Consider the following 20668-nt stretch of genomic DNA (forward strand, 5'->3'; position numbering starts at 1 on the left):
GATCTTTGCAGAGGCCCATTGTCCTATGTGATAGTGACCTTTCTGGTTGACATGTACTAAGGTCCTTCTCTTCAGGCACTAGCATCTAATGAGCTTGCCTGTCAGTTATATTTGACAATGGGTAGCAAATACGGAAGAGTCATGAATATGAGGCTCGTCTAGGCTACCTAGCAAGCTCTTGCCTCATAGATTAAGTAAACTAATTTATAAAAAGAGGGATACATATAAATCTATTATAGTTTATATAGACTTTTATTTTTTTTTCGTTTTTATTTTTTTTATTTTTTTTTTTATTAACTTGAGTATTTCTTATATACATTTCGAGTGTTATTCCCTTTCCCGGTTTCCGGGCAAAATCCCCCTCCCCCCCCTTCCTTATGGGTGTTCCCTTCCCAACCCTCCCCCCATTGCCGCCCTCCCCCCATAGACTAGTTCACTGGGGGGTTCAGTCTTAGCAGGACCCAGGGCTTCCCCTTCCACTGGTGCTCTTACTAGGATATTCATTGCTACCTATGGGGTCAGAGTCTAGGGTCTATATAGACTTTTAAAAGGACAAGATAATGTTTTTTGGGGGGAGGGGGGCATTATTTCTAACCATTAAGCTTCACTGTCAGATGACTAAGAGTCAAATACAAGTGCTAATGTTATCATAGAGGCATGTAGCTGCCTCCAGACATCAAGAAGCAAGAGTAAGAAAATTGCCTATATAGCCCACTATTTCATGTTGCAGAGTTTTGTTTCTATGTGGAGCGCAGCTCTCTATGAACATACTTCTACATACTGGTTGCCTCTAATCCCGGCATCCTCCAATGAGCACACTTCGAGTTTCCTATGAAAATGCTATGCGCTGGACATTTGCAAGACATCACCAAAGGTAGCTATGATTTCTTTGAGCTTCCTCCATTGGCTCAACACCTTGTTCCCAATAGTTTCACCATCATTTCCTCAGGGAAAATGGCTACACAGCCATTTGGCTCACCCCTTGCTAGGCATTGGTGTCTTACCTCTGCTCCAGTTAATGGTACCAGCCTTGCTTTCCTTCCTCCATTTTCAAATGTTGGTTGACGTTTTCTTCTGTTGCTCTCTCTTCCAATCCATATTCTGCTGCCTTCTCTCCACCCTCTCTTCAATCCCCTCTTCCCAGGCTGATCTTAAACCTCCTGAGCGCTTAGTGTTCCACAATGCCGTCTTCCTCCAGCTATCTTGGATAAAGACCTATTTTCTGAAACAATGGGTGTGGTTAATTTGCTGTTTTGACCGAGAAATCCATACAAATAATCCCACTCTCAAAAATAGCCAGTTTTTCTATCCAAAAACTGAAGTTAAAGAGTCAGTTGTTCAAAATGTCTTATGGTTTAAAAGTAAACCCATATTTAAACCAAATTCAAAGAAAAACTCCAGTTTAAATGTGCCCAGAGAGCCAGGGAAAATTAAAAAATAACAAACAATAACAACAAAAACAACCCATGTTCAGATACAAATGTTTTAAACTATCAAAGACATTTATTTATCAACTCTATCTACATGGGATTTGTCTCAATACCCTTTGAAACTTCAAGGAATTTGGGTAAACTCAAACTTCCATCTCAAATTATATTTTAGGATTATCATCTTCATTTTAGAGAATGTCTCGGGCTGGGGATTTAGCTCAGTGGTAGAGCCTAGGAAGCGCAAGGCCCTGGGTTTGGTCCCCAGCTCCGGAAAAAAAAAAAAGAAAATGTCTCCTGAAAGGGTTTCTTGGAAGCTGTAACAGGTTCATCCACTCTTGAACCATAGTGATTTTTTTAAAAGAAATCTTCTAAACTCAGAAAAATTTCATCTTCTGGCCATATTAAGTGCAGACAGATTATAAATCCTCCCTGTATTTTTTGCAAATTAAAAATGCTATCAATGACCTTTAAATCAACGGTTAATTTTGATTCTACAAGATTTTACTACAACTGTAAGCACACAGAGGCCATTTTTTTTAGAACGTAATAACTTAATAAGGTAAAAACTGTCTATTTTACCCTGTAAGAACTTTGACATTCATGTTCTACAGTCAGAACAGCTGGCTTGTTATTTAGCCCAACCTCTTCCGTTTTCCACTGAAAGTGTGTCCCTTCCACTATACACATTAGGAGAATCCCATTTGCGGACAGTATCTCCTCTGAAGAGAACTTCGAGGAGAATTATACCAGGCTCTGGGGTGTTGACCGTTAGGCATTTCTTGGGTTTGGTCATGAAAGTTCCAGTGGAGAATGCAGCCATACCATCGACTCCCTCATCTACATCTACTCTAGAAAGATTCAGTCTGCTGAGTTCAGCTGAGCCTTAAGACACAAGGATAGATAAAACGATACAGGAACCAAACCCAAGAAAACAGTCATTCATGGCTGCAGGAAGGAACGCTGGAGACTGGAACCTTCAGTGCTGTGGGTCTAACTTCCTGCCTGTAATGGGGGCAAGCCATTTCCCTAGGAAAAACAACACATGTTTTTTCTCATGTTCCATGTTCCAAGTTCTCTTCCATTGCATGCCATACTGCTAAGCTAGAGCAGGGACAACAAACCCAGTCTGATGTCAGAGACAATAAAGAATGGGGTTGAGAAAAGCAATCACCTATAGGCTTCCTCCTGACATGGAAGCTTATCAACAAAATGGACAGGTTGCCTTCCTGTTCTCCATGCAATCAACCATGTTGCAGGCCTGAAATGACTGAAGAGTAGAAGTTAAGTTCAGAAGGCAGAGCTATTAGGGAGGTCAAAGGATAAGGAGCTCGTAGTAGTCATTTGCCCACACCAGGTCTGCTGTGCCCTGCCACAAATGATGCCTGCTCATAGATGAGAGGATGTTCTTCAGTTAAGCCTAGCTGTGTTCTGTGGTAGAAGCCTCTGTTCTTATTGATCTTTTCCAGACTCACCAGCATATCCTTTTGTCTTGGTTGCCTGGTAAGAGGGCTCTGGGGAGCATCTCCCTCTGGGAAGAAGAGCATGCTATCTGCCTTCTTGTAGACTGTTAATAACCCTTAAAGTTCTTTTAGATATGGCTGTCAGTGGTTTCCTCAGTGTAATTACCTCAAAAGTTTTGAAAGCTTTCTATGTGTGCTTAAGTCCCACCCAATATTTTTATACCGATGGGTCTCAGAAGACTGAGAAGTCCTGGGAGCTGAATGGTCTCTCAGGAACCAAACCCAGACTCTGTGCAGAAGCACTTCTCTAGAAAAAATTTCCCACTAAGTACATTCAGATGCTCACAGAAGAATGACTACTCGGGTCTCACCCTAGTGTGTCTTGAGATTATCTTGTACTGATAGCCTTGGATGAGGCATGTGAGGCAGTCCCTTAATGGTGATATTTTCCACTGGGTAATAAAAAGCTTCACTTCTTCAGCATACAAGTTGCTAACCTTCTGTTTTCTTCTACTTGCACACTAACATTTGTAGTTCTTATTTTTCTAAGAGTCCACAGAAGGAACAACTCATTCTATCAGTGTTTGGCTTCAGAGACTTCTTGTCAATCCCAAATTATTACTGATATTTTCTGTAACTCAAGATTCCAAAAAGGACAGTATTGCCAAGTGACTTGTCTGTCATGTGAGTAAATCACTCATCTTTCCCTAGCGCTTCCTTATTGCCTCCACAATCTCAGGGTCAGTGGTGCTCATTAAATTTCTATGACAGATTTCTCTTTATGGGTGCCAGTTTCTGTATTAGTCAGTGCTGGATGCATAACAACCAAAATAAAGTTCTCAGTGAGTAAAGCAGTAAGTGTGTGGGAATCCCCCTGCTTTGCAATCTGCTTGGTGAAGCTCTGGGCTTCTGCTTGGACTCAGAATTTATCTGTTTTCTCATTCTCTTTGTATCAGTGTGATACTTAGGTTGTATGTGTTCTCCTGGTGAATTGCAGAAGGGATGATCAGACAGGCAGAATGCCATGTGGAAGTTGCCAGATGTCCTATTTCCACAGCTGTGCATGTCCCTTGGAAGGAAAAGAAAGCACATTTTTCAAGAAAAGTTATAAATTGTAAAAGAATCTTTAAAAAGTAAGTAGTATGCATACTTATATAAAAACATCAGAGGCCACCCTGTAAATATTCCTAATCTCAGGCCTTATATAAATCTCAGTTCATAAATTGTATTACAAAATGTAAAGAGGAGAATCGACACACCTGAGAACAGAGGTAAGACCACCACTTCTGCTCTGAAGGACCCACATGGAGCCCTTGAGACACAGGAACCCAGGAGCCATATGGAACAGGAACCTTCCAGTTTCTGCCTACACCTGGAGCTGAACTTGTGATGCAGCTCTCTGTACCCAGATTGCCCCTGGAGAAAGCCAATCTCCAGGAGTGCTGACACAAAGGCTTACAGGAGGATCAAACCACTGTCAGATACAGCAAGACCACCTAACACCAGAGATAACCAGATGGTGAAAGGCAAGCACAGGAACCTAAGCAACAGAAACCAAGACTACTTGGCATTATCAGAGCGCAGTTCTCCCAACAAAGCAAATACTGGATATTCCAACGAACCTGAAATGCAAGATTTGGATTTAAAATCGCATCTCATGATGATGATAGAGGACTTTAAGAAGGACATAAATGACTCCCTTAAAGAAATACAGGACAACGCAGGTAAACAAGTAGAAGACCTTAAAGAAGAAAGACAAAAATCCCTTAAAGAATTACAGGAAAACACAACCAAACAGATGAAGGAATTGAACAAAACCATCCAGGATCTAAAAGTGGAAATAGAAATGATAAAGAAATTACAAAGGGAGACAATCCCGGAGACAGAAAACCTAGGAAAGAGATCAGGAGTCATAGACACAAGCTTCACCAACAGAATACAAGAGATAGAAGAAAGAATCTCAGGGGCAGAAAATACCAAAGAAAACATTAATACAACTGTCAAAGAAAATATAAAATGCAAAAAAGCTCCTAACCTAAAACATCCAGGAAATCCAGGACACAATGAGAAGGTCAAACCTAAGGGTAATAGGTATACAAGTGAGCTAAGACTCCCAACTTAAAGGGCCAGTAAATATTTTCAACAAAATTATAGAAGAAAATTGCTCTAACCTAAAGAAAGAGATATTCATAAGCATACAAAAGCCTACAGAACTACAAATAGATTGGACCAAAATACAATTCTTCTCATCAAATAATAATCAAAACACCAAATGAACAGAACAAGGAAAGAATATTAAAAGCGGTGAAGGAAAAAGGTAAAGTACCATATAATGGCAGAGCTATCAGAATTACACCAGACTTCTTACCGGACACTATGAAAGCCAGAAGATCCTGGGCAGTTGTCATACAGACCCTAAGAGAACAAAAATGCTAGGCCAGGCTATTATATTCAGCAAAACTCTCAATTAACATAGATAGAGAAACTAAGATATTCCATGATAAAACCAAATTAACACAGTATCTTTCCAAAAATCCAGCCCTACAAAGTATAATAGATGGAAAACTCCAACACAAGGAGGGAAACTACACCCTGGAAAGAGCAAGAAAGTGATCTAATTCAACTAACCCAAAAGAAGAGAGCCACACAAACACAATTCCACCTCTTAACAAAAATAACAGGAAGCAACAATCACTATTCTTGAATATCTCTTAACATCAATGGACTCAGTTCCCCAATAAAGAGATATAGACTAGCAGACTGGATACATAAAGAGGACCCAGAATTTTGCTGCATACAGGAAATACACCTCAGCGACAAAGACAGACACTGCCTCAGAATAAAAGGCTGGAAAATAATTTACCAAGCAAATGGTCCCAAGCTCAAGAAGAAGGACAACCAAAGTGTGGATGCTTCAGTCCTTCTTAAAAGGGGGAACAAAAATATTCATAGGAGGTGATATGGAGACAAAGTTTGGAGCAGGGACTTAAGGAAAGGCCATTCAGAGCCTGCCCCACCTGGGGATCCAGCCCATGTATATACACACAGCCACCCAAACTAGACAATATTGATGAAGCCAAGAAGTACATGCCGACAGGAGCCTGATATGGCTGTCTCCTGAGAGGCTCAGCTATAACATCACAAATACAGAGGGGAATGCTCCCAGCCAACCATTGAACTAAGAAAAGAGTCCCCATTGGAGGAGTTAAAGAAAGGGCTGAAGGAGCTGAAGGGGCTTGCAGTCCCATAAGAACAACAATACCAACCAAACAGGGATCCTAGGGACTAAACCACTACCCAAATACTACACATGGACAGACCCAGGGTTCCGCTATATATGTAGCAGAGGATGGCTTTGTTGGGCACCAATGGGAGGAGATGTCCTTGGTCCTGCCAAGGCTGGACCTCCCAGTGTAAGGAAATATCAGGATAGAAAGGCGGGAATGGGTAAGTGGATCGGTGGCGGAACACCCTCTTAGAAGAAAAGGGGATAGGATAGGGGGTTTATAAACAGGAAAATGGGAAAGGGGATAACATTTGAAATGTAAATTTAAAAATCCAACTTAAAAAAGTAGAAATATTTTCTTTCCCCCCCAAATGTATTAATACAAGTCATAAATTTTGCCATGTACCCTATAGTGATGTTTTCATATTATTATTGAATTTATTCTTATTACTGAAGTCTTTAACTAAAACTGATATTCAATAATTAATATATTACTTTGCATATTCTTGACCATCTATTGAATGTCTCTCAGAGGTAAAGGTTTTCTAGTATCAAAGCAAGATTCATAAATCTGTTGGGAGACACGATAATCTTGTGGATCCCTTCTAATATGGATTTTCTGTGGCTATAATAAGAAAATAGAGCATTCAAACATTTGGTTATATCACACTGATCCAGAAATTTAAAGCAGTGAGCATCCACATGGGAGCACATGGTGTTTGTCTTTCTGGTTGTCGATTACCTACTGGCATTGGTGATTTCTAGCACCTTCTGTTTACCTTTGAGCTTTATTTCTACATCTGAATAATATTCCATTGTGTATGTGAATCACGTTTTCTCTGTTCATCTGTCCATTGTTAGACATCTAAGCTGCCGCTATTTCCTGGCTGTTGGGAATAGAGCAGTACTAAACACAGATAAGCACAACAGCTATCTGTGTAGTAGGATATGAAATCCTTTGGGTATATGACCGGGAATGGTATTGCTGAAACCTCCGTGCTGATTTCTATAACAGCTCTACAGCTAGCACTCCCACCAGCAATGAATAGGTGTCCCCTTCCCCTACATTCTTTCCAAACCTTCCCACGTACCCTTCCTTGCTCTCTTTCAAACTTGTGGCCTCTTTTTAAAAATTAATTGTTACATACACACACACACACACACACACACACACACACACATATATATATATATATATATATATATATATATATTCCCAAATACAGCCTGCTCAGTTTGTATAATGTCATTTGTATGTGTTTTCAGGGCTGACCTTTTGGTCCTGGATAACTAACTAGTGTGTTCTTTTCTGGGGGAAACCATTCCTTCTGCTCTTAGCATTCCTTAGTTTCCTGTAGCTCTCTGTGTAGGGTTAAGGCCTTTTGGCCTTCCCCCATCAACATTATCCATGTACATTATAGTCCTCACTCAGCCCCTGTTTAGGCTGTGTGTTGGTGAGACAGTGGATGAAGCTTCTGACATTGCTAGGAGATGCAATGTTTGTGCTTCTGGTTCTTACAGTCTTTCCACCCCTCTTCCTCAGTATCTCTGAGTCTTAGCTGTGGGAATTGCCTTGTAGATATATCTGTCGGGCCTGATGTCTTTCCCTTTTATAGTCTTAGCTGTTTTAATTGAGGTAAGATGAAATCAACTCTCTTTGTAGGTGAGAGTCAAAGAAGAAATAACAAAATAACAAATACATATGTAAATTAAACAAACCATGGTAAGTGCCACAAAAGAAACAAAATGATAAAGTATGTTCACAATGTAGATTTTATTTAATAATGTCAAGACAGGCCTTAAATACATGAGAGGTGTGTGTAATTTTTTATGGATTTTTCAATTATGTAGCTGGCTTTGCTTTTTTAAGAAAGCATGGTTTTTTGTTAAATTTCAAGGCATAAGGAAATAAAATCAAAATTACACTGGGAAAATGACATTGACTCTTAAAAAATTAACATGTGTTCCTTGTAACCATGATCTGTGAATGTGTTGTAAAACCTTACAGACTTGCTACCATATGGAACTGTCTTACACAGAGATTCTTAGGAACATGACTTAGTATCTTATTGTATTATACTTCTCTTAGTTATAAAATAGTGATTACTGATATGACTGATTAAAAGGAAAACTCCCATTAATTTTTCTTTTAATTTCTGAACTTTTATATATTTCATTAGCTTGTCTGGAAAAAAATACTACAATCTTTGGTGTATGAAACATACATCTAGTGATTGCAATAGAAGCCTTAGACTACAGGAATAAAATAGATTATACCTCAGCTTTGCACAAATGAACAATGTTCACCATTGTGGGAAAGAGATGTTTCTTTTCCTCACATATCCTAGGTTTGTAGCTAGGGCTCCTGGCAACAGCCAGAACAAAGCAAAGAGATTTATTTCATGTAAATGTTATGTGACCCAGAGACATTATAGGGACACAAAGACCCAAAGAAATAGGTAAACTCACCTAATTCTGATATTTGACAAAGAAATATTGGTAGAGAGATATGACCAATAAAGGCAATAGGACCCAATGATGCCTAACTGGGAGAAGCAGCAAGTGTCTGTTCAGACTCTTCTCTCATTGAGTCATCAGAGAGAAGGGCATTCCCTTCAGCCTTGGGGAGGTAATGTTTCAGGTGATAATTGTGTGACCTACTCAGGAAATGAACTGAAAAAATGTGAGTGATCTTTTCTCTTCTCCTATGCTGTCGGATTCCTTCAGCTTAAAATATTTAATATGCCAAGGTACCATGTCTTGAGGCACAGTAACCTAAAACAATCGCCATCAGTGATTATAATTAAAACATTTTAACAGAGTTATAACAAAAATATGGATGTGGGAGTTGTATTTATCGTATAAAACAAAATGGGTATGTGTATGTGCATGTGTGCCTGTGCATGTATGTGTGCTAATGTTCATTACACACGTGCCCATGTGTGTAGGCAGGTGGAATAGAACTAGATTTCTCTGAAATTTAGAGCTTTGTCCACAGATCAACAAGAGAGATGGGACATTGTGTGGCAGTATCCAGATTTATCATTAAAAAAAAAATACAAGTTTAAAGTGAAGTCCATTCATTTTTGCAGACTTTAATCTGATTGGACTAGTGGCTTGTCCAAGGGCTGTACCCTCAATGCAGCCATAACCTGGATTCCGGAACACTTGGTGGAACTGAAATGCATTAGTTGCGGAAATTTCCGGAGACCAACTTTCTGAAATGTGTATCATAAAAGCAACAGCCCTTCAAACATTTCTTGACTATAGAACGGCCTTATCTTGCTGTAAATACTTGCTAATTATCACACAGTCTTTACTGGGGATGATTGCAGGTCAGTCTCTGTCTCCCTGACTCGCCTCTATCCCTAGCTGAGACAGAGTTAAGGTTAACCCACTGGAAAGTGTAGTTTTCACACATTTATAAGAGAGAAAAGGTAAAATGCCTTCCTTGTTTCTGTCTCAAGATTCATGATGATGCTTCTGTAACAAAAGACAGTTTTAAAAGAGAAACACAAAACAAATACAGGGTGTTACATGACAAAGGACTCTTCAGACACATGTCTAAAGCTCAAAGAGAACTATGTACACTCATGAAGACTGGACAGTCATGTGGCAGTATATATAGACAAAGAGGGAATGGAAGCCAATTATAAACTGGGATGGGGGAAGTTATTCTGTTCTGGTGCTCCTTGATGTCTAACACTCCTCTTTTCTGTATGTGGGTCAGAACGCCTGTCCATGGGGGTCTTTGAGAAAGATCTGGGAGACTGTATCAATGCTGCACTTTTCTTGATTTCCCTCTATAGGTAAAGGTCCCTGTGACCCATCATGGTAGAGATGGCCGCTCAGGAAAACACTACCCTCGACTACCGTAATATAGCAAGAGAGATCGGCTCTCAGAGCTCCCTTCCAATGATTGTCAGTTGCTTAAGTATTTATATCCTCTTTGTCCTTCAGACCTGAAAAACTGAATTAAGACTTGGCAAAATGTAATTTTGGTGAACACACAGAGTTAAGTGGCCTAGCCTTCTTGAAGCTGAGCTTCCTAGTCAAGAAAAGGTGTTTTCACACCTGGCTGCCAAGATTATAGCAGGGTCTCAAAAATGACTGGCAAATGCCTAGTCAGTAGAAATGCAAGCAGGCACTAAAAATAGCCATTCTCACATACCTGCCTAGACGACAGAGGACAAAGCTGTGAGAGCAAGTTGCTCTTGTGTCTCCCCTTTATTGTGTTGGCTGTAATGACATCTAAAATGTTCAGAAAGTGAGCATGCTCCAGAAGAATTTTCACTGAAATAAATTCACTGGTTATAAGCTGTAGAGAAAAGAAAGAGAATCATTTGATTAAATGTATTGTTTCCTAAGCTCAGAGGCCATTTCAAAATAAGCGTGTGGTGTGAAAAAGCACTGGCTGGGTGATTATATTGTCGCCTTTTTATCTGTCATTCTGGCTTTAAATTGTTACCTTTCTACTTCTTTCCATTGAGGGACCGACATCATTTTCCCTCTTCCCATTAAATAACATAACACCTTTACACTGAATAGTTAATATCAATAATTATAAATGAATGAGGCATTGGTCATGTTTGATCAGAACAATCCACATTCTTCTCCTCATTTAGCTTCTTGGGGTAGCTTTACCATGTTCTAATTTTAGTCATAGTTAATACTGAAAACAAGAGATATTACCGAAAACATAGGAAGTCATGATCTTCAATTTTTCTCCTAATTTTTTTTTTGTCAAAGAAGGGCCATCTGTTTAAAATACAACTCAAGTAAAAGCTCATTGACTGTAGGTAAGTGGTAGATCCATGATCAAATGAAAGCTTAAGAAAGTCTAATTTGACAATTTTTAGACTACTATTCTGAGTTTTGACAAGAGGTCCTAATCAACAAATAAATTAACTACCTTCCATTCCTCTTAGCAATGGGTGTCATTGGGTGATAAACTGGTGCATAGAGTGAAAGCCAGTGACCAGAGGAACAGACTACAGAGGGAAGAGTACACTTGAAGGCGTAGGCTACTGGAGGCAGATGTGATGACTTGAATGGTAATGAACCTCACATGCTTTCCCTGGTCGTGGTGTCTCCTTACAGAAATAACAACCCTGACTCTGGCAGAAGAAGAACCTTGGACAGTGACCTGGTTGTGTTGGCCAGCTTTCTGTTACAGCAGAAAATACCAGAAAGATTAACTCGTGATGAAAAGGTCTATTTTGACTCTCAACTTCAGCGGCGTCTCCCCTGTTTTCCTCTTTATGCTGAGACAAAACATTGCTGTGGAGACACATGGCAAAAAAAAAAAAATGGCTCACCTAATGACATGACAGAGGGCAGTAAGGTCTGTAGCCTCAACATGACCTTTCACAAGCATCTAACTTCCTTGTACTAAGCTCCGAGATGCGTAGGTTCATAGTGCCACTGCTAGGAGCCAGGTATTCAATACATAGAGTGAGTTTGTGATTCAAATACAGTGCTACTATTCCAAACACCTCACTTTATAAATGTCACTTTATAAATGAAGGGCTAGCAGGTAGGTGACATAAGGTGATGAATAAACAAAACCAAATTTGCCTCAGGGAAATCAAATGTGTGGAATGGCAGCCTTCTCTTTCTCTGTTCAAATTAGGTATAGAACTCAAATTCTCAAGTCTGCAGTCTGAGTTGATTGGGTCATCACACTAATTGAGTATTTTCCTAATTGTCTACTCAAAAGCTGTGCTCTGAAAATGCAGAGTCTGTGTCCACAGCAAAGTAAAGACCAGACCCTGTTCCTCCAGGGCACCCTCATTGCTCTTAGCACAAATGCTGCTTACTTTTGGGCTGGAAAGATTGTCTCCCTTCAGTCCGGTTTGTGTGGCTGCTCTGATCTTTTAGGGAACCCATCATCTGTTGACTAAGCATCAAAGATTTGCATAACTCTGAGCCAAGTGCTTGCGGAAATAGAAAAGTACAAAACCAGACTTCTAGAGATCTTGCATTGAATTGGGACACAAGTCTAAGATGAGGACAAGGGAGTCATATAACTGCAAGTCTGATACAGAACCTAGACGTATCTTCATATTTTCTCTGTATTACACATGTAAATGTGAATGGGTTTTAAATATAAATAAATTGATAGATTCATATGTACCTGAATATATATGTGTGTGTGCGTGCATGTGCATATTAACATGAAAATATATCAATATTACAGGTCTATAAAGGAGAAAGAGAACTGCATTCTAGGGAAGGGGATAGCACACATACACACTTGACATTGGTAATACCAACCATTACATGTCCATCACTGGACAGGAAAAGAATCTGTTGAGAGCAGGGGGGATTCATGGCAGGGGACAGTTGGTTGGATATATTTTAGGCGAACTTGAATACCAGGTTGAGCCCTTATGCTTATTCATTTTCTAGAACAATCTGACTCATTACCATCTGTGGTGGTTTGAATAAGAATGGCCTCCCTAGGCTCGGATACTTGAATGCTTGGTCCCTCATTAGTGGAAGAGTTTGGGAGGGATGAGTAGGCCTGGTTGGAAGAGCTGTGGGATGAACGCTGATGCTTCAGAAGTCCACACTATTCCCAGCTAAGTTTCTTCTCTCCCTTGTGTCTGTGGATCAGATGTGAGCTCTCAGTTACTGCTCCAGCACAAAGCCTGTATGCCTCTTGCCATGTTTACCACTGTACTGTTCCCGGACTTTAGCTGTCTGGAACTGTGAACTCTGAAGTAAATGCTTTCTTTAGTAAGTAGCCTTGGTCATAATATTTTGCTATGGCAGTAACTCAGACACGATCCTATGATTAAGTGAACTCTTCATGGTAGAAAGTAGAGAAGATAAATTGCCCCTTGACCCATTAAAATGACGTGGAGACAAGCTATTACCGAAATCCACCTTCAGCTTAGATTGCTTTTCTAAGTCTGCAATATGAAGGAGTCTGCTCCAAAGACAGCACAGGAATGGCTAGAGTGCTTGGGTTTGATCCTCATGTGGATTTATAGGCCTTCACTTTCTTCTCTCATTGTGAAAACTACTTTGGCCAATATGGACTTAGAAACACACTTGACAAAGGAAATGCTCTCAAGGCAGAGGATATGAAAATGGATCTCACGGAGCCACTAAGATATAGAAAGGTCGAGGCTTGACCCTCCACTCAGTGCACCACTGGGTCATGTGACTGATCCTATGTGCCCTGTGATAACCTTGAAAATGCACAGATATAGCCTTAGAGAAATAGGATAGGGAGGTGAGAGTGATCAGACAAAGTCACTGAAGGACATGGCTTCGGCTGTGTACTGATCTAAAGCTAACCACCCATTAGGATCAAAGAACGCTCTATATGTAAGATATGCTTAGCGTCAAGCAAGGCCAAGGCAACAAGTTCCATCATTATTGGAGGTTGGTATGCAATGTGAGAAAGGACACTCCCAACAAGGATGTAGAGAAACTTCCGCTGTCAAGGTATGAAGGAAAAACCTGATCAAGGCCACTGTTGCTCCAACACTATGAAGGTAGCCATCGTAACTGGCTTCTTAAAATGGATGTGGAGTTTGGTTTGTGGCAGAGTCAGATGGAATCCCCCCCCTACTGAGCTCAAAATTCTAGCAGGGACATAAATGGAGTGCAAGAGGACCAACAGAAGCCAGACTAACACTGCCTGCATTGCAGGACAACGGAATAATGATCTCCTGACAGTCTCATGTCACCCTTCTTTGCTTGTGTGTCATTTGAGACCTCCTCGCAGTCTCTTTCCAATGCGCCTAGGTCTTTTATTCCAGTATGTATAAGTTCAAAACGTAAGAAGCCCTAAAAATTCCAATAAGGCGACCTCTTCTCTCTTCATCTATGCATTTCCCCAGCCCACAAATCCCAGTGAGGACCGCTTTTGGAAATGTCATTTCAGACTCTCCTGATCAGTTTGTCTATCTGTAGTCCATCTCTTCAGTGTGCTGAGGAGGGTGGGTCTTCTGAGTCTCCACAATCCCAGTTTGTCTCTAAAGCTTTAGGAGAATTAAGAAATGATCCTGGAATGCAACACTGTCCTGCTTCTCCCTGCACAATGCAGAGAAGTGCACAGCAAGTCTCAGCAAGCTCCAGCTCCTGGGTGAGGGGAAGAGACGATTTGTGAGCTGTAAATTACCGCTACTCTAACCTGGCAATGCGTGTGCTCCATTCCTGACCGATTGGGACTTTTTAATTCATTTCTTGACTTCTAAGCTGTAAGTTCATTACTTTGAAGCTAAATAGGACCTCAATGACCTTTGACTTTTCACATGACCCCCATGTTTAGCATCAAGGTTGAGGTGCTAATGTGTGTGAGTCTGAGATGGGTTTGATGACCCAGGGTCAAAAAGCATCAGGTACAATTGACATTAGTTCTTAGGACAAATCCATGGCCAGTGAGCCTGCGGAGGGGACCACATTGGAATCTTGACATCCTTCTTATAAGTAATTTGCCTCTCCCCTGGTACTCAAGTCGTGCCCTGGACAAATGGTACCCATAGGAGAACATCTGAACGTAGAGGAAAATGAGTTTTGTTGTTCTGCATTCATAAGCCACAATATACACCAAGCTCACAGCCCTGCTTGGTGAGCAGGTTAAGAGAAATTCGGGAGCACAGTTAAACATGGCACCACCAGGGGGCAGTATAAAGCTGTGTCCACTAATCATTTCCCTCTTGACCAAAGTAAAATTCAAACCTCACCATCTTTCTGTCTTGCAGGAGAGCCTCATTAAAGCCTAGAGACACCATTTATACTTCTAAACTGTAGAGGAAGTTAGTAAACCTGGAGAACACCACACTCTCCATTCATTGTCACATGGCTTTCCTCCTCAACCGAACTCAGTTTCACTCAAGAGTCTGCCTGCTTTTATTTATTTATTTTTATTTATTGTCTAAAATGGCTATTTCTCATGGGCTTCAAGATCTCAAACATGAATGTATGGTTTATAACTATGTCATATCCCTGGCCTAAGCTATAAAATTAAAAAAAAATACTTGATTTCCTTTTTGTTTCAGAATTCTGCCTCTAATCTGTATTATTATTTTTTAACAGGCACCCAGGGGCAACAGGGACAGAGTGATTTTTGCTTAATTCTTGCCATGTATCAAGCCTTCAGAAACGGGTCCAGCGGTAGCTTTGAGATTCTGTGAGCTCAGAAAGAAAAGAACCAGGCAGTCAGTGCCCAGACCCCTGAAGGGCCGACAAGTAAAGATCTAGTCAGTTTCAAGAATGGGAGGTGAAACCATGGGATCATTTTGCAAACAGGCACAGCTCTTGTAAGCTAGTGTCCTCATGGTCTCTGGATTTGGGGTGAAAACCTCTGAGTCAGTTTTCTACTTCGTCAGTTTGGTCACAGCTGAGTAGGGCGTGTCATGTGCATATCACAAGAGCAATAAATGACTGCCCATTAGGAAGAGAGACGTTCCCCTGGTACTAGAATTTTCATAACTTCCTTAATAATATTTTCTCGAGGTGATTTCACAAAGAGATGCAACCTGAGGGTAGACCCAAGCGTTACTCAGGATTGTCTGGTAGACATGCTGAGAAGTTTAGAAGAGTGTTAATGGTTTAGACAGAAGCAGCAATACAACGACGACACTGTGTTATGAACGAGGCAATGCCACCTTATCTAATGTGTCCTTATTCTAATATATTCTAGTTAGCTGAACAGAAAAACAGACCCCACCCCCTTTTGGAAAGATCTAGATAGGCATTTGCAGACTTTGAATTCCGATCCCCGGTTTGTTAATGACTTTGGAAAAGTCATTAAAGCTCTTGTTTCTTATTTCTCCTGAGTAAAATAGAAACCATAAAGTGGACCATCTCTCTTGGATGCTGTGATTAATGTCAGAAATGAAAGACATGGAAAAACATTTCACAAATGCAGATTAGGATTGAGATGCTGATGCTGGGTCCCAGCAAAGCAGCAGGCATCCCGCTTAGAGAGGAGGCTGCCCTATCCCTCTGACCACCTCCATCTTCCGTGTATTTATGGAAAGCCCAAGGACATCACCCAGCCGCTGTTGGATTTAAACCAAGCTGACACACAGTCTTCACAGGCGATGAGGAAATAATGTGTCTTTGTATTCTTCAGGATGAGGAGACAGCTAAAGTCCCTCAAACCGATGGTGGAAACGTAGAGTTGAGAGAAGAAAGGGGCAGCCTGGATTTATTACATAGCAAGAAAACAGTGTCCCTGTGCCTGAAGGAGAAACGCAAGTTGTCTGTAGTCTATGTAACAGCAAAGCAGAAGTTAGTTTGCTTGTGTTTATTTATTGAGACAGGATCTCACTATGTACTCCTGACCAGCCTGGAACTTGCTATGTAGACCAGGATGGTCTTGAATTCACAAAGATCCTCACCTCTACCTCTTCCTCTGCCAGAATTAGGCCATCTACCATCACTCCTGGCCAGCTAATTAGTATTGTGATGTACACTAACAACTGTCACAGTGCCTAGCAGCATGGCCACAAAGCAAACAATGTGTTAGAATCATGATTGAGGTATATCAGATGGCTTGCTTGAAACTGCTAATCATAAAACCAAAGTCCTTTAAAAACTGCATTTACTGCAAAGTTACATTCTAAAATAATCACAAAATAGAGGAATTGATAGTAAATCATTTTAAATCTCAACTTATGGCAAAACTTTAAAATCTCCAAGAGAAAGTTGCTTGTGGAGGCACATGCTGATCGAGTGCACTGAAGAGGCAGAGGCAGGAGGATTACCGATTTGAGGTGAGTCTGAACTAACTTGTAGGAGCTGGGGAGATGGACTAGTTTGACTCCCCAGTACCGAAGTAAACATCAGATGGTCTTGGCAGGCTACCTGTAGTCCCAGCCTATGGAAAGTAGAGACAGGATCCTCAGAACAAGCTGTCCGGCACAGCTGCCTGAATTGGCAAACTATAGATTCCCATAAGAGACCCTTGCCTCTATATATAACGTGCAGAGCAATTAACACCAGACAACCTCTGGCAGCCTCCTTGTACATGCATGTGCCAGTGTGTTTGCAAGAACACCCATACGCACATGCACAGATATGACAAACTTGTCTTTGTGTCAACAAAATAATTTTTTTAAGACTAGAACTCTGTCAATGTGAATTTTGATAGGAGTTGTGTCTAGTGGTCAGGCTCTCCCCATGAGTGCACAGAAAGTAAAAGAAATTGAGCTGCTGCTGAACTTACAACGTGGCATTTCTGCTAAACTGAAGTTGCTCACATGGGAAAAGGTAGTTTCCATTAGACAGATAGTGTCCTCATTGAATCTTAAGCATTTTCAAATGTGAAGGCAGCAAGAACTGATGCCAGTGCATGAGGACTCCAGTTACTCCTCAGATGTCCCATGCTGCCTGAGACCTGGAAAACAGGAGAACTCAGTAACCATGACTTTTGGAATAGTGAGCCCAGGTCTCACAGGTCTACAGGTCTGTAGGTGTGGCTTCCACATTTTGTCCTTTCTGGGCTCTATCATGCAGAGCAGCCATGTTTGAGATTACTATCAAATCATAAAGTTCTACTATGAAAACAAAACAAAGAAAAAGTGCCCTGGGCTGGCTATTTTTGCAGAAAGTGTATATTCTCCCAGAATGCAAGTCCCCAAAAGACCATTGTGAAGAGGAAAAAAATGATTACCACTCAGTAGAAAACACAACATTAACTCTATTCCAATAGCTTTATTTGTTGGTTTGGACCCATGTTCAATAAAGAACTTTACAAATCATTTCTTCTAGCTACTTTGGATAACACATATCTGATGAAAAAAATAACAATTGAAATCTTGGGTGAAGTGCAAGTTGCTCTCCCATGTAATTAATTTGTCGGAGTTCATTTTTATCAAGGAAAAAGTCATAGGTAGTGGGTAGTGACAAAGACAGGCTGTTGTAGTTAGTGGTGCTGTGAATAGACACCATGACCAAAGCAAGTCTTATAAAGGGCAACATTGAAGTGGGGCTGGCTTACAGGTTCAGAGGTTCAATTCATTATCATCAAGGTAGGAGCACGGCAGCATCCAGGCAGGCATGGTGCAGGAGGAGCTGAGAGTTCTACATCTTCATTTGAAGGCCGCTAGTGGAAGACTGGCTTCCAGGCAGCTAGGATAGGGGTCTTAAAGCCCATACTCACAGTAACATACCTACTCCAACAAGGCTACACCTACTCCAACAGGGCCACACCCTCTAATAGTGCCACTTCCTGGACTAGCCTATAGAAATCATCACAGAAGCACAGGCTAGATGGCTGCAATGGGACATTTGCTAAATGAAACACCTCTGTCATCTCTCTTTCCTTCGGTGGAACCCTACATATGTATTTATACTGAATTCCAAGCAGTTTCAAGTCCTTGGTTGTTTGATACCATTTTGGTGGTGACCTAAGCACAGAAGAAATTAAAGCTGTGGCCATCAGCAGCTATGTGTCTTCCTCCACAGGCTGTGCTTGGGGGCCTCGTTTCTCTTTCAAACTTGTTTTATGCTCACAATAGTGAGGGGTAGGGGATAACAGTGCTGGGCTTGCATCTGGAGTGGATCTTCACTTGGGGGTTTTGGCTGCAGGTGTTCATTGCTACCCAAAACTGTAAGAGAAGGGAACAGGGCTGTTTTCTTTTCCAAAACCAGCCTCTCTCCCCATATCCTGGAACCTGTCGGTGTCAGTGCCCCTGGTGATGATTTTTATGGTGAGGATTTTAGTAATTTCTATTGTATCTTCCATTTCCCTTTTTCTCTTTCAAACATGAGTAAACTCATTTACATTTTAAAAGAAAAGGGGAGAGGAAGGAGAGAGGTGGGATTTCAGCACAGCGAAGCCTCCAAACGAAGTCTTCCCCTGGAATCTTCATCTCCTAGTGATGTATCTGGCTTTCATGAACCTTATAGGCAGACCCTATTCATATCCTTATTTCTCAAAATGTAATTCAATGAAATAAAATGTTGGTGCAGAAAAGAACTGCAGGAGATTATCTGATCTTTAAAACTTCGGGCATCTGTGGCGATGAATGTTTTCCCCAAAGAATTTATTTTGAGAACCCCTTTGTCCTCTGCCTCCCTCTGAGGCCCAGTGCTGGAGCATGTGCAAAGCTAATGAAGAATGGCAATGTTACAGTTCCTGGAGTGATTGTCTGCACTGTAGGCAAGATGTGAGACCCACAGAAAGAAAAAGCTATGCCTTGGGATACATCTTCAAGGATTTCTTCACATTCTCTGGTCCTTCGCCCATGTTGTATAGTTGGATGTCATTTGGCTTCCTAAGACACTCTGAATTTAATTATATGCTCACCTCAGCAGCATATACCAAAACTGGAACGATACTGAAAAGATTAGTGTGCAAGAATGACACGCAAATTCATGAAGCATTCCATATTTTTTGGAAACCTGGGGCTCTCCGGAACCGAACCACCAACCAAAGAGCACACACTGGCTGTACCTAGGCCTTCCTGCTTGTATGGAGCAGAGGTGCAGCTTGGTTTTCATGTGGTTCCTGAACAACTGGAGTGAGGGCTATCCCAAAAGCAGTTACCTGAATGCTCTTCTAGCTGCGATGCCTTGGCTAGTCTCAGTAGGAGAGGATGTACCTAGCCAGGAAGACTTGATGGGCCAGCATTGAGGGATACACATGGGGGGCCCCACCCATTCAGAGGAGAAGGGGAGGAGGAATAGGGGAAAGATTTGGGGGGGTGATTAGAAGGGAGTGGTAAATGGGATTTAAAGTGAATAAGTAAATAAATAAAATAAATAAATAAATACATAAAAATTAAATAAATTAATAAAACAACCAGATTAGATAAAGAATAGAAAAAGAAAAAAATGACAGAAAATAACAAAGAAAGTATAAGAATCTGATTAGGGAGTAGCTGGGAATAGAATTCTTCTGGTTCCCATCTCTACCCTGTGCCACAGCTCTCAGAACTCAAATCCTGCCCACAGAGAGCTAGTCTCCCAGGGAGCACTGACACATCCAGGGTCACACGTGAGACCACTATTATCACTCTAATAGCCAGCCCAAGAGGAATTAGCCAGAAGCCCAAAAGGCACAGGAACTGTGAAGCAGCCTGGGACTGAATCCTTCTGGTTCCCTACTGTGCCCCTGAGGATGAGCCTGTGCCATAGTTCTCAATACACAAATCCTGCCCAGAGAAAGAAGGTCTCCCAGGAGTGCTGACTCACCTTAGATCATAGGCTCACAGGAGAGACAAGCTCTAGTCAGAGGCTCAAGACCAGATACACCAGAGATAACTAGATGGCAAGAGGCAAGAACCTAACAGAAACCAAGGCTACTTGGCATCATCAGAACCCACTTCTCCCATTACATCATCCCTGATACCCTAACACACAGAAAAGGCAAGATTCTGGTTTAAAATAACATCTCATGATCATGAGAGAGGACTTTAACAATGACATAAATAAACTCCCTTAAAGAAATACAGGAGAACAAAGGTAAACACAAAGAAGCCTTTACAGAGGAAACATGTAAATCACTTAAAGAAATATAGAAAAAGACCAAAAAAAAAAAAAAAATCAAGTGAAGGAATTGAAAAAAACCATCCCAGATCTAA

The 20668-nt window shown here is 41.0% G+C and overlaps 1 protein-coding gene and 1 pseudogene across 4 annotated transcripts in view; both read left to right on the forward strand.

Moving 5' to 3' along the window:
* Etl4 (enhancer trap locus 4) overlaps positions 1-20668 on the forward strand; it is an 817363-nt gene that overhangs the window by 277104 nt on the left and 519591 nt on the right. The gene's annotated exons all lie outside the window — the stretch shown is intronic.
* Positions 19385-19480, forward strand: LOC120098053 (U6 spliceosomal RNA; annotated as a pseudogene).

Source organism: Rattus norvegicus, chromosome 17 (assembly GCF_021556685.1).
Source record: "Rattus norvegicus strain SHRSP/BbbUtx chromosome 17, alternate assembly SHRSP_T2T, whole genome shotgun sequence".
Lineage (NCBI taxonomy): Eukaryota > Metazoa > Chordata > Mammalia > Rodentia > Muridae > Rattus > Rattus norvegicus.